The sequence below is a fragment of the Mugil cephalus genome, chromosome 15 (genome assembly GCF_022458985.1).
Source record: "Mugil cephalus isolate CIBA_MC_2020 chromosome 15, CIBA_Mcephalus_1.1, whole genome shotgun sequence".
NCBI lineage: Eukaryota > Metazoa > Chordata > Actinopteri > Mugiliformes > Mugilidae > Mugil > Mugil cephalus.
This window is the reverse complement of record NC_061784.1, coordinates 23318527-23334746: the sequence shown is the minus strand read 5'-3', so window position 1 is coordinate 23334746 and position 16220 is coordinate 23318527.

Genomic DNA, 16220 nt, shown 5'->3' with positions numbered 1-16220 from the left:
ATGCACTGCAGTACTGATGTTTTCCAGACATCACCCAGAGGAGCTGTATGTGAGAACACGAATGTCCGACTTAGTCAGTCTGGACATCGACCTGATTTGGTTCTCTGTAGTACAAAGTCTGTGTAATGTCTATTGATGCTGTGAATAGAGCAGGTAATTGTCAGTGGTCTTGTTGAATTGACAGAGTGTACATGCTTCTTAGCATATACGCTCTAACCTCCAACCAACACAAATATTAACACTCTGTTCTTCGTGGGCTGTGACTCCAGGAGACAGGTCAGTAAAATGACACCAAAAAACTGGCTGCTGTTGGTGTTACCAACGAACATACCGAGACGTTCTGCCCTTACCAACACGACTAAAGGCCAGAGAGATTCATCCACCGCTCCATGAAATTTAACAGCGCTCCTTAAAGTGGCAGATTTGTAATGGAGTACCATGAGTGTGACTGGAAATCACACGGGTAATAATGGAGTTCATTGCAAAAGATAAAATGGTATGTCTCAGCACGGTGACCAAAGGTCACAAATGTTTGGCAATTTAATAAAAATACCTTTTAATCTAATTCCAATACATAGGCCCAGCCTATGGGAAAGAAGATTCTATGATATACATGTGTCTAATTTTGTGTTATTATATTATATTTTGAAATCATTCATTAGAATTTGGTAGAAAAGAGGATAAAATATTTTTTAATCTTAAAAAACATAATAAGAATAAACATAAGTTATTTCCAGTAGATGAGGATACATCAAGACAAAGACGACTTTATTTCAGTAGTGGGGGAAAAAAAAAAAGAACAATACTGTACCTTCAATACAGCATATTCATATGGAAACCATTTCCACTGCATTGCCTCAGGCTGAGCTGTCAGACAGCACATTATGGCACGTACACTATACCAGTGATAAACATGGCTATTAGAGGAAAGCTCTTATTTTGTCTTCCAACAACAAAGGATTTGAGCTGTTTTCCATATTAAGCATGTTTACTTGAGCTCCATATTTCTTCCACCGCTACGCTGTTGGTGGCCCATATGTATACTGGTATGCTCCACTATACTAAGCTAGGCTGCAGGTCAGAGAGTTTTCTCTAGGTCTCACTATTGAGACAACAGAGACTAATAAATGGGCCGCCAGCTATGCTCACCATCTCGTTTAAGGCTCTTTGCATCCTTGGCTCCTTTTCAGAGCAGAGAACCCATTGAGTCAAAATGAGGCGCAGGTCAGGAGATGCTGAGCGTGCTTTCCCAATGGGAGACAACACAGAACTTAATAAAGGGCTTGTTAACGGAGGAGGGAGAACGGTGAGAGAAAAAAGCCCAGGAGTTTACCAGAGAATCGGTACAAACATCAGCAGGTCTGACGGCTAACATTTCCTGTGTGGACGGCTAATAAATGAGCAGCCTGTGAACAAATAGGCTGGCTGTATTTTGGCAATTTTATTATCCAAAAAGCTCTTAGTCTGTTGCTGGGCATAAAAACAGGGGATTTAAACCCTAATGCTGCATACAAAAATAAAATAAAAATGAATGCGCATTGAATGGAGTTGAACCAATCATCTTTTCCATTTCAGGAAGTATTTTACCAAGAGAAGCTAAAACAAACACGCCTTTCACATCAAAAATACTGGGTTGACACAGGATTGACCCTCCTGTGGTGCGCTTTCACTTTGCCAGCAGTTTGTTGTCAGAGCTGCATGCCTATTTTTTTCCTGCCTCTCATATGTCATCATTGTGCACCGAATCTCCTCTTCTCCATGGATGCAGAGCAGCTTTTGGATCTCACGGCCGAGTCGAGGGGTTGTTTGACCCGGCTCGAAACTGACCCTTTCGCATCAACCCAGGTTTTTTGTTCGATGTGAAAGAGAATGCATCAGTCTTCAGCTCGACAGTATGCAAAGGTTGAAATTGGAAATTGGAAATTTCCGAGTTCTGAGTTGGAAAGTTGTCAGTATTTTTCCACATATATACGTTAAAATGGTGTTATGGTGTATATCTAATATGGGAACTACAAGCCCATGTCGTGCTAACAACGGTAATTTCATTCTGCACTCAAAAAAAAAAATAATGTAAATATTGAACACACAAAGTTATATTTGAACTATGCACGAGCTTTCAAGGATGCGGCCATCTAGTTTTTCTGAATTCTGTAACTGGAACGCCGATATTTCCGGTGTGATGTCATTCCCAGCTCTGACTTCCCCACTCTGAGCTAAGTGGAAAGCACCATAACGTTCCCGTCTCTCAGTGTTTCAAAATAGTGACCAATCACTAGCCAACCCCACCGCTCCGTCTCCATAATGTCTGTGAGGTCAGGTTACCAGAAGGAAGCCAGAGCCACACATCTGTTGGGCCAGGTGTGACTCTTAATACCTCTTTAATTTGAGGCTCAGAGGAAATAACAGCTAATTGATAAGGCCTTGGAGTTCAAGCACTTCTTATATCTCACTGGGCTTATGTATGAGTATAGAAGCATTTTACCTGTTAGAAGAGTGGGCAAGCATTGCAAGCACGCTATTAATTAAAGCCCCGAGTCAGTGAATGTACAGATGATGTATTACTGCGTACGCTTGACCACAGGCTGTGAGTTACATTTTGATTAATAATCTTCCAGAGACGCATAATTATAACTTCATACTGCATCTGAATTGCAGTTTTGTGCCAGTACTTAACTGGGAACTCAGCTTTGAGTTGCAGTGCTTATGGATAATATAAATTATAAAAGGTAATTTCATTGGAGCTGGAATTTCCAGTCTCCCATAAAACTGATCTACTTCCATTTCACAGGAACCTTTTCTCTGGTTCTTATGTGACAAAACAATGCTACTTCCAAGTCTGTAGTTGAGACAACACTAATCTACACTCGCTAGTAAACACCTTGCTAGTAAAAGGTTGTGCCCCCTTTCACCTTCAGAACTGCCTTAATTCTTGGTGTCATACTTTCAACAAGGTGTTGGAAACATTCCTCAGAGATTTTGGTCCATATTGACATGATAACATCACACAGTTGCTGCAGATTTGTCGGCTGCACATCTATGATGAGAATCTCCCATTCCACCACATCCCAAAGGTTCCTCTATTGGACTGAGATCTGGTGACTGTGGAGGCCATTGGAGCACAGTGAACTCATTGTCATGTTCCAGAAACCAGTTTGAGATGATATGAGCTTTGTGACATGGTGCATTATCCTGCTGGAAGTAGCCGTCAGGAGATGGTCCACTGTGGTCATAAAGGGATGAACATGGTCAGCAACAATACTCAGGGAGGCTGTGGCATTTAAACCATGGCCCCCCCCACCATTACACCACCACCACCAGCCTGAACCATTGATACAAGGCAGGATGAATCCATGCTTTCATGTTGTTTACTCCAGATTCTGACCCTGACATCTGAATGTAGCAGCTGAAATCGAGACTCGTCAGACCAGGCAACGTTTTTTCAGTCTTCTATTGTCCAGTGTTGGTGAGTCTGTGTGAACTGTAGTCTCAGTTTCCTGGTCTTAGCTGACAGGAGTGGCCCCCGGTGTGGTCTTCTGCTGCTGTAGCCCATCTTCTTCAAGGTTGGACGTGTTGTGCGTTCAGAGATGGTATTCTGCATTCCTTGGTTGGAACCAGTGGTTGTTTGAGTTACTGTTGCCTTTCTATCATCTCCAACCAGTCTGCCCATTCTCCTCTGACCTTTCACCTCTCCACTGGTCATTGGATATTTTCTCTTTTTCAGACCATTCTCTGTAAACCCTAGAGATGGTTGTGAATGAAAAACCCAGTAGATCAGCAGTTTCTGAAATACTCAGACCAACAACCATACCACATTCAAAGTCTCTAAATCTAAATCTTTCTTCCTCATTCTGATGCTTAGTTTGAACTTCAGCAAGTTGTCTTGATCACCTCAACATGAATAAATGCATTGAACTGCAGCCATGTGATTGGCTGATTAGCTATTTGTGTTAAAAAGAAATTGAACAGGTGTCCCTAATAAAGTGGCAAGTGAGTGTATTTTCTATACAAAACAAAAACATATTCTAGCACAAGCCCTTGCTTTCTATAAGAGGGGTGTCCTAGTATTGCTCTTGATGGATGGTTATCCAGCTGTTTTCATTACACATGACACAAGTCCAGTCAATGATGTTAAATCCCTCAGGGCAACATTTCTTTTTACGCAGGAATGAATTGAGGAGCACGCTGCAGCAGACCCCGCTCTGCTTTTTCCTTTTCTTTTTTCCATTTTCCAAAACTTATCGGTGACATTTCTAATTCATGTTCCTCACCGACGTCTCCCTCAGGACATCTCTCTTTCTCTCTGTTATTGATATTTATGGTGTGACACTGTGTCTCAGTGTGGGGACTGTGACAGCTCACTCTCCGAAGCAGCACTTGGATTGTTTGCTGCTGCGTGCGAAGCAATAATGTATTTGTCACCCACTGCCAAGCACCATACACTCCACCGTTCATCTTTCCGTGTTCCATTTTCTGTACAACAAAGCAAAAAATATGTCCCACTTTGCTGTGGCAGGTGAGGAAATATATGATCTGGGATTGGAAATATTTGGTAAAACTGCAACCCATTATTACAGGAATGATGGGCTCAGAGTTTCCATTCATTTTAGGAATTGAAAGCACATTATGGTTTCAATATTACATGAGACGCTTGGAAAAAAAAAGGGGGAACAGTGCGCTTTCCATCTGCACATACTTTAATGCCTGCTTATTTTCATTGTTTTTGGCTGTCACAGGCCATTTTTGTGGGTAATAATACAGTTAGAATTTAACATGCTGTTTAAATCAAACCCATGTTTAGCCAGTGCTATTGTGTCAAGCTTGACAAAAACGAGAGCCAAGGATTAATAAAAATGTAGAAAGTATTTATCAGGCTGAATTCATATTTATCATTGCTCCTCCTATACCTAACCACCGAGGAGATGTGGACCTCTGAAACTGTCTGAATTCATTCACTGTGAGTGCGCTGCCTTTCACAGCCTTTTTATTGTATTCTATCTGGTCTGAAGCAGATCTTTCTGGGCGAAATCTATGAAATCTGGGATAGATTAAGTGGAAGGCTATTTATAGAGAGCTCTATTAGAGGGACCTATTCTCTGCGTGGCATGGTGCATTGGTCTCTAACAAAAGTTAAATGGAGTGCATTTGCTGGAGCAGAAAGACCGGGACTTCCTCTTTGATGGCTTGAAATGGAATCAGAGCCGGGGTGGGGATTGGTCGAGATTGGTGGGGTTGAGCCTTGTTAGCATGTTTCGCTGGTAAAAGTGAAGCCTTGCCAACGGAAATGTCTGTTCCATTCGTTCTTGTCACTTTAGGGTATGGGCTTAATCACTGAATTTATTAAACGTGATTGGCTGGAGTTTGTGAAGATGCATCGGACCTATGGCACTAATGACTGAGACAGTTTAATTGGATAGATTGGAAAATAGAAGCAATGCTACAGTGTCCTATTAATAGTTAGCTCTATTATGGCTGACGCCAAAAGTATATAGACTGGTGTTGTTTGAAAGCTGAGGCAGCATGACACTGTAATCTCTAATCACTCAGTGGAAGAAGCTTAATTGGTGAGGCTGAGGGCTTAATTTAATTTTCAGATGGAAAGTTATTTTTTAACTTTTTGAAAGGACTCAGGAAACACTTATAGTAGTTTCCATGTTTTGTTTTTGTTTTGTTTTGTTTCCATTTTTTTTTTTAAATTATTTAGATTGTGGTAAAAAATTAGTGCCCCAACAACAATGTTTTTCCTTCCACCTGATACCAGAAAGTTTTTCCATTTTCAGTTCCATTTGTTTCTTTCTTTTCAGTTTTGTGATTTCATGGGGCTTTTTACAGACAGGATGTTGAATGGAGAGTGCCTCTTTGCCATTCTGCTGTGGCGTTGTTGCCTGGTAATACTTTCCAGGTGCTGAAAGGATTTGACTGACATCTTCAAGTAATCCTACTGCAGCACTCTGTCCTGTAAGAACAAAAGCACAGGAGAAGATACATGCGTCTTGTTTGTTTGAAATATAAGGCCTGCAGAATTATATGCAGACCATAAATGGTCAGTTACATTTAATCACATTCATGTTTTCATTTTTAAGTTGTTCGGCTTCATTCGTTCTTTATTTATTTGCCTTAACGGTTTCCTATGGTATATAGAAACACTTAGTGCCATATGTCCCAGACACTAACGTATAATTCAAGCCCATTTCAAAGCCATATTCTGGATTTTATGATGAATGGATTTTTTTTACAGTGTAATGCACACAATATAGCATGTGAATTAGGGACGCATTTGACAGTTTACGATTCCATTTCCATTTTTATTTCAAACCATAAAAAAAAATATGTTTTCAAATTCACAATATTTAAAGTTGAGGCAAAGGGGAAATGAAGGCAGAAGCCAAATGCATAAATTAAGAAATGCTATTGTGGGAGCCATGCTGAAATGTCCAGACCGAGATTATCTGAAAGACCGATCTGTAAGGTCGGGACGACATTTATTTTGAAAGGGAGAGTGTGGGACCCATGCTGAAACCACTGACTGTATATGCTACGGATAAACCCATTGTGATGTCACTCCCTGGATTCTGAACCTCGAAAATGAAGTCCGAAGTAGGCGAAACCATGAGCCATGTTGGATAAGCTATACTCCAACCACACCCGGATCCTCCAGATATGGGGCTCGTGTCGGACAGTGGGTGGGGAAGCCTTTAATTAGTGTCCCAATATGTTAATCATTGTCCTGTCCTTTGTTCTCCACTGTGTATATTGTGCTGCAACCTGTAAATCTGAAGTAAATAATAAAAAAACAATTGGATACATATCCTTGGTCAGGTTGGCTTGTAGAAGTTTAATCAACTTTAAAGTTATTAAAATCGTTGCATTTCTTTTGTGATCTAAGTGCAGAGCCTGCACTGTGAATTTATGACTAAAGGGAGGAAATTACTGGTCTATTTTTATAATATTAATGTTGTATCTCCAAGAGAGTTTTACAGTAGTTCAGGAACGATTAGCATTTCAATCACTGTCACTAACTGATTCAAATATATTTTAGTCGAGTATTTCCTCTCAACGTACGTCTGTAACTTGCTGAAAAGGATTAAAGTAGATTTGTCAGAAACATCACATTACATTCCTGAGCTACAAGGCAGCGAAGTGATTTCCAGAATGGAAATATCATTTTGTACTGTATTAGATATGCTAAACAGTGCATGGTGAGTTGGAAAAAAGATAAAGCCCTTGAATATTCTATAGTTGTGCGTGCGTGTGTGTGTATATGTGTGTATGTGTATATATATATATATATATATATATATATATATATATATATACACACACACACACATAATGGTTCCTACTGGTCCCTTTAAAGTCTTTGATTTAAATCATATGGTAGAGAAAGTGCACTCATTCTGCGAATACAATTTGTAAGGACATAATTTTGCATTTCATACCATATTACAGGTTAGCAAACCAGCTTGACTAATGAGCTCTATGCATGAAAAACCAACTCATTTGTCTGCTCGCACCTGTCTGCCCTGAGCTGCTGACCCTGGTTTGATGCTTAGGGAGTTGAGCCTCTCTTAATCTCAACAGCGCTCACCTTGCCAACCTTACACAGACCCCACATGATCTCCACAGAGCCACACTTGGCTTTCAGGATTTATACATGATGATATCTGGGCTGCAGTGTTGGCAGGCTCTAGTGTTCTCCACCATCAAACTCACTTGTGGCCTCGTTGGCAGCAGTTAACAGGTATCCATACGAAGAACATGCTGTTTCCAGGATACTCTAGTCAGACTCTCTATACCGCTGCTTTATTTTTTTTGTTGTGAATGCGAGGTTTGCACAGGTTTGTAAGGGGTTTGTAATTTATCAGTAAGACCTCTGGCCAGAGCTTTTTAATTCTTTTGTTGCATTCTCTACAACTGGAAGCTGTGCAAACTGTGCAAGCCTAAAGTTGGATCCTACAATGAAAACAATTTTTATGTTGACACTTATTATTTTCACAGACAGAAAATGTGGATTCAAACCAAATATAAACATTTGCATTTCTAACCAACAGGCTATCAAATTTCCAGTTGAGAAGCGAAGCCTTCCTTCTAGTGTGTCCAACACACCGTTACACAAAATATATCTGTATTATTAGCTAGGTCACTATGAGACTTTTCACACCGACCAAGAGGACACAGTACGATGGGGGAGCTGTGTTTTTGCGCTCGTTGATTATGGGACGATGCAAAACAAGATGCACTGCGTATTGCGTTGCTTCCTGATTTTGGTCCGGTGTGTTCTCCGTTGAGCATTCACGCTGCCTACAAACCACACCAGAGTTCAGTTGAGTTTTCACACCTACCCAAACAAAGCAGACTATCAGAGGAACAAACTCTGACCTTTTTAAAGCAGCCAAACAGCTCTAGTAGAAAAGTAACCTTAGTTAGACTGCATGACAATAACATATATTGTTCTTATTCTATTACCTAAAGTTTTCTGCATACTTCCAGTGAGATGTATAATTTTATGTGGGTACGACATCTCCCAACGATTGGATAAAATCTTGGATTTGACTCATAGTGATTAAGCAGTTTAAATCATATCTACAAGAAAAGGCTCAGTCCGGCCATATGCAGATGACAAAGTCCTTTATTACTCAGTGAAAATTACCGAGTGGTGTCAGAAGAAGAGGGAATGGCTTTGTCTTGGTCAAGAGTTAACGATATTTTACCAAAATACTTAAAAATCCTGGAGTTTTCTTAAACTCTTTCAGGTATATTGAGTCAGTATAACTGAATGTGGGCTGTTTAAGCATGTAGACGACTCTTTGTCTTTACTAATCTCCATCACAGCAGGGTATCCTGAATCCATGCACTATTTAAATGCAACAAAATGGAGCTAGAACTGATTCAGCAAGTGAAACAGCCAGTAGTGGATATCCACTACGATAAGGGCTGTATCTCAACATTGGTTTGATGTTAGTCACGTGTGTAACGGCTGCATTTAAACTAAGTCACCACACTGTTTCTCTGCCAGACACATCTACAAGGAAACACATTACTCTGCAGGATTATGAATGTAAACTTCATTGCGTTGCTTTCGAGGTGTGATTAAATGCGTTTTGAAGGGAAACAGGACCACCAGAAATTAAAAGTAAACACCGGTGAACCTGTGACAGTACAGATCTAACATGATTTGTTTCGCAAGACTACCCTTAATTTGTGTGTTTCTGTATTTGTGTTCCAGCCATGCCATGCATAGCACAATTTAATTACAGTGCTTGTATTAATGAACATCCTCTATTAATCCAACAAAGGGTTGCAGAAATAGCCGCAGCCCCGTAGCGTAGCTAATGGGGTCCGATCTCAACGTATAAAACAAACACTAAATTTATCATACAATAATGCGCACACACATGACTGGAAGTATGCACAGACCTTGATGAATTGTAGATGAAGCATGCTAGATTATGTTCCCACAGGGCATTTTAATTAATGTGTTAAATATTACAACATGTTGCAATATTAAAGACTCACACGTAATGCTGCCCCCCCTCTATCCTGTTTCTTAGTGCATGCAAAAAGACCAGGACAGTGTGTGTTTATATGCATAAAATATATCTATCTATATGTAGGTTCAGACTGTGCAAAGATGCCCCTGAGACATTCCAGCACATATTAGCAGGGTGTAAGATGCTAGCCGGGTCAGCGTACATGGAGAGGCACAACCAAGTGGCTGGAATAGTGTACAGGAACATCTGTACCCAGTATGGAACAGAAGAACCCAAGTCCCAATGGGCCACACCACAGAAGATGATTGAAAACAACAGAGCCAAGGTTCTCTCAAAAAATACGATAACAAAACAATTAAAAGCAATTCAGAAAAATACAAAGAGAAGATTATCCACGACACTCACACACACAGTCAGATAGTGATTACGGGGCTGAGAAGCTTTCAGCAGGTTTTTTTTTTTAGGTTGGATTAGAAAGTGCTAAGAGAGGTGCAGCTCCTCACATCGTCAGTCAGGGTGTTCCATTGATTAGTAGCTTTTACAGAAAAAGCAGATTGCCCAGTTACAGTGCAGCGGGTACAGTCTCTTGTAGATGACAATCTCAGGGACCAAATAGAATTTGAGCAAGTACACACAAAATCATACAACGCAGGAGGGGCCAAGCCATTTAAAATTTTATAAACAACACATAAATTAGGAGATAGAAGATATTTTTCCTATATCCTACAGTGATGGTAATGTGCTGGCTTTTTGTCCAGGGTTTTTAAGACTTTGTTTGTACAGGGTCTTAAAACAGTAAAATCATGGCATGCATAAATGCCTTGCATCCAGTGAGACATAATAGCCCTATTTGTGCGGGATTAGTTTTACCTGGGGACGTCCTGTGATTCAAATATTACCTCCTACGTCTGTGTTTCATGCGTTTCATTCACACGGGATAAACAAATTCTGTGTTTTACTTAAATGTATGATCTGCTGTTGTGGCTCTGCTACTTTCCATCTCACTCCACTTTGTGTCAGAGACGGTTAATTACTTTGCAAATTATAACTGATAACGAAAACACATTTTGATACTACTTATCCCAGGGAAGTAATTACCCACGACCTGTCAGTATTTAAATCAGACCCACCTTTGCCTATGAACACATTAATGATTGATTTAGTGGTTTCAGCCGTCTATTAACGGGCAAATTCAGTTCAGTGACACCTCAACTTTGCACTCTAACATCTGTCGAAACTTTGAATTATAGCACATCCTTCATGACTCTTAAGAGACAAGGGACAGAAAAACACTGCAAATCAAACAAAAGCCTAAAAAAAAAAGTAAAAACTCACCCCTAAATCATAGAGATGTCAATTTGCACTGATTAGTTTTATCAGAGGACCTCTGTGTTGCAAGAATTATGGTTCAGGTAAATTGGGGTGTAATTTTTACTTTACAAATCACAGGCATGGACCATTCACACAGGATTAAGATCACAGACGACCTCCGTGATTACCAGAGGTCCCCAGGTCAAACTAATTCCATGTGAATAGAGCTATAGTCTAATGTGTTCAAGGTTGTATTTTATGACTCTAAACATATCTTTAATATATTTCTTAAAATGCAATTTCAGATCCAGCATCACGTCAAGATATTTAAATTCAGTGACCATATCAATCCTTTTACCTTTAATTTGAACATCAGTATTAGAAGACTGTACCATAGTTTTGGGTAAAAAAAACAAAACAAACAAAAAATACCTTTTTTCCTCTTTACATTTAAATTCATACATTGTTGACCAAATCAATAGTTCTTTTCATAGTTTTAATCTCCAGAAAACTGCCAAAAAAGCAGTGTAGAAATAGCAGTAGATTTTTGCTTTTTTAATTTTGTTTTGACACTTGTGAAACTTGGGATTCTGTGTTGGGGCTCAGTGTTAGATGCTCTTGGAACACATTCTACAGTCCAATATCCAAGACCTTCAAACCGCTCTAATTGAGCCGTCGTAAGCAGATTGGTTTCATTGCTCTTGTATCAGCCACAAAGACATGCAAGCTGTCAACGACAAAGGCAGCCAAATATTATGAGTCAACATATCTAAAAATATATCAGGTCATCACTGAGATAAAAAATAGGCTGGAATAAGAGCCCCTTGTTTCTCTGTATCCTTGATAAACACATTTATTTAGTGTTTACAATTTAAACACTACCATTCTGAGTACTATTACTTTCTCCACTAATAGCAACAGAGGCTCAGAATATCCTACATAATACAGAACACAACCAGCTTTCCATGTGCTGGCAGATACACATGGCCTCTCTGAACACTTGTGTTCTTGTGCTTAATTTGAAAGTGGTAATGAATGTCATTAAGCAAATTAACTCAAGTGCTATAATTAAGGCTGCACTGTATTTTAAAGTTACATGTGCAGTTCAGAGAAAAATTGAACTTTTTTTTTTACTTTGCTTAGTGCTTCATTTATTTATTGGTTAATGTATAAAGATTTAACATACACAAGATATGATCAGCCACAACATTATGGCCACTGACAGGAGAAGTGAATAACATTTAACCCATCTTGTAACAATTCAGTGTTCTGCAAGGAAACTTTTGGACCTGGCATTCATTCATGTGGATGTTACTTAGACATGTAGCCCCCACCTAGACCAGACCAGACACCCCCACCCCACAGCAGTGACACTCCTTGACGGCAGCAGCCATCCCCAGCAGGATGCAACAAAAACACTTTAGGAACTCAAAAAAACATTAAGAACAGAACAAGGTGTTGACCTGGCCTCCAAATTCACTAGATCCCAAACCAATCAAGTACCTGTGGGATGACCCACAGAGGCCCCTCCCCTCAAAGACCCCCCCCTCATGTGGATGTTACTTAGACATGTAGCCCCCACCTAGACCAGACCAGACACCCCCACCCCACAGCAGTGACACTCCTTGACGGCAGCAGCCATCCCCAGCAGGATGCAACAAAAACACTTTAGGAACTCAAAAAAACATTAAGAACAGAACAAGGTGTTGACCTGGCCTCCAAATTCACTAGATCCCAAACCGATCAAGTACCTGTGGGATGACCCACAGAGGCCCCTCCCCTCAAAGACCCCCCCCTCATGTGGATGTTACTTAGACATGTAGCCCCCACCTAGACCAGACCAGACACCCCCACCCCACAGCAGTGACACTCCTTGACGGCAGCAGCCATCCCCAGCAGGATGCAACAAAAACACTTTAGGAACTCAAAAAAACATTAAGAACAGAACAAGGTGTTGACCTGGCCTCCAAATTCACTAGATCCCAAACCGATCAAGTACCTGTGGGATGACCCACAGAGGCCCCTCCCCTCAAAGACCCCCCCCCCCCCCCCCCCCCCCCCCCCCACACTAACAACATACTCAGTACGTTTACATGCAAGTGCCTTAATCCAACTTTAACTGGACAGCTCAAGAGCATGTAAACACGTTAGTCTGACTAAAATTGAGAGTTCTCACCTAGATGATGCAACTTGAAATCGATTTTCTCCAGCATGTAAACGCCTTAATTTAACTAGACAACGCGTGTGCACATGCTCCACAACCGCTGGTGTAAAACCCCGAAAACATCCAAGAAAGCCGGTCACAAAAGAAGAAGTTAGACGGAGCAGGAAGAAGAACCACCAGAGGGATAGTGGCATCTTATCTGCACCATAAGTAGCATGAATTTTACATACATACATATTTACAAGAATATATAAAATAGTTTAAAGAAGATTAATTTTGAACAACTGCAACAGTAAAATGCTGCCTTGACATTAAGTCATCAGGAGTAATAATAAAATAGTAGAACCCAGAGGAGCAATAATAAAAAAGATGTTCTACGTTAATGTCGCAGTGCAGAACTTTGCTTTTACTTTTAGGTGACTTTATAAAGAGTTTATTTATTCATTCGAGTATTTTGTAACACAATAAATAATGAATGATGTCAGTTAGCAGCAGGGAAGAAAAGTGATGGTGTGTCTGAAGCTAGAGGACTAAGTTCCAGTGACTTTCAGTAGAGCTAGGGATGAATAGTACACGATACATAATTAATCAGTGGATGCACCACCAATCGAGCATGACACAAATCAGTGATTATGTGCGACCAAGAGCCATGCTGCAATGCTTGTTGTGGACATGGTGCGTGCAAATTTACCTAATAACTAACAATTATATGGGTCTAAACTGATTGTTGTTGCAGCTAGTGACGCTGTTAATCTGATCATTCTCTGTAGGTGTAGCTGTGGATATTTATCGCTGCATGAACCAGATAAAGACATCCATCTATTAAAGGAACGGCCCATTACAGATGTTAAGTTCATGAGGGAATCATGTGTCATTAGCCCAGTGACCTCATCAAAGAAATGTTTGTCCAAAACAAATGGATCCAGCTACAAACCCAAAATGCAGCAGTTCATACTGTTATTATGAAAAACATTTTGCCAAATTAATTTTCTGTGTTGATATCAGCTTTTATATCCAGGAGGTCAAAGGTCAGCGTCACTTTGAGCTGCGCAAGCACGTCTGTAAAGTTCTGTCAGAGTAAAACAGGATTAAATGAATGTGAACAGATGTAAACTTGAATGGGTGGAGAGATGATGAAGAGAAGCTTTGTCTCTCAGCGTTCACTATAGAAGAGACAACAACACCAAAAAAAAATTAAAAAAAACAACATTTTCTCATTTACACAACCATAATAATAGTAATAATAATACTGCAGGTACATTTAACAGTCAGGCGCTTCGCCCTATAATTTGCACATCGGTCTGAATAACAGCGGGCTAATGGACTGAGGTTGTGACTCTAATGGTAATAGCATTCTCTTCATTTGCACCAGCATGATATGCAAACAGTTACGACAACCATTAACCAAGTATTGACCATTTAAAGGCAAATCATTAAAAATACTTTGGATTAATTGATTAGTCACATCAGTAAATGAAGATACGAGCACTGATCTCAAATCTCTAAATGTAGGTTTCAAGATTTTATGTCTGAGTATGGAACATGCCAGTAGAATAAAATATTTTGATAGTTTATGTATCTTGTATTAAACGACCAGGCAAAGCTTAATGACTTTTAAATTACTTCCTTAATATTTATACTTTCAATTAATTTAAAGATGTGTGTTTAAAGAGTCTGGCCAAATCAAATCATGGCGCCATGTTTGCTACATCAGAGGTTAGATTCTACAGTGTAACTCTATGGGGAGGATGTGCTACATTGAAATAAATGTCTTATTTCCACCATTAACGTTCCTATAAATGTTATTAATATGTAAAAGGTCCTCACTTAAATATCCCAGCATCTACTTACTTTAAATATCTTAAATGAGCTGTAAAATGCTTTGTAGCCCAATCACCTCATCAGTCATGGAGTCTCCTCAGACTCAAGGTTGAGATTATTCAGAAAAATTAGAAATACTATTAAACTTGTCTCACTGTTATTTAGTATTATCATTGGGTAACAGCGCGTCCAGTGTTTAGACGAGGTGTAGCACCAGTAATACATAGCATAATAAACTACGTCCCAACAGCAACCATTAAATTCTAACAAAGATTACTTACCTCATAGATTTGTGGCTTTACTAAATATTCAAAAACATACTTGGTATACTGTTTGTTTGCTACCCAGCCTCCAAGGTACCATAAGCATTTTTCTCTGGTTTAAGTTTGACTGTTCAGTCACGAACGCAAGGAACTCCTCAATGCATCAGTCCATCCATCAATTCTTTATCTGTCTCGTGCCTTATCCTAGCGAGTGTCATAGAGGGCCGAAGCCTATCCCAGCCGACAGCGGGTGTGAGGCGACCGGTCGTCTTTATATCTGCCATCAGAAGGAGACATATGTTGTCCCTCTGGCAACTGTCTGTCTTTTAGTTTGTGACCATTAATTTACAACAGGACACTGACCTCACTGCTTAAATGGGATTACATGGAAAACTAATACTTTATATACCTACAGTGGATGAGAAGAATGCAGATTTTATTTATTTATTTCAAGTTTGAGGACACAAGCTGTGATTTTCTGGGCAGAAAAATATCATGCAGTTTAATACCAGTTTCACTAAACATAAAAAGAAACGGCAGATAAATAACTCGGCAGGTCTTGCTGATCCCTCTGTGTTGTAATTGCTGCTGTTAGCCCTTCAATGCCATGCCGGCTCCACTCTGCTTTATATTAGCTTTCTGTACCTATTGTGTGACAAGAAATGTTTAGCTTCGCTTCACAGAGGAAAAAGCGATAAGGCATTAAATGTCCTTTTACTAATCTTGTCAATGTGATTGTGGCTCCGGGACACAGCTGAAACTGGATCAGCCTTTTGTGCACGGAGGCTTGTACCATTGTTTGCTCCACAATCCCTGGCAGCGTGCATCATTCAGCTGTGTTGCTGAGAAAATCATCCCGGCTAGTGGCAACAATGGCGATACACGCGGCTGATCTGATTGCAGTGCAGGAGCAGCCGCTTTCATCTGCAACGCTGGGAAACAGATCATGTAGCTGGAGCTCTTATCTTGGAGATGGATGTTGACAGCTAACGCAGGCTCTGTGCTCTTTCTCCTGTTCTTTTTTTTTTTCTTTTCTGCTGCCTCTTGATCTTTGATTTGCTCTTATGCACCTCCCTTCTCTTCTTTAATTTCCTCTTCCACATGTTGTCTTTATTCCCTTTCTCCCCATACTTTCCTTATTCACATTTTCCTGACTTTTATTTTTGCTTCTCA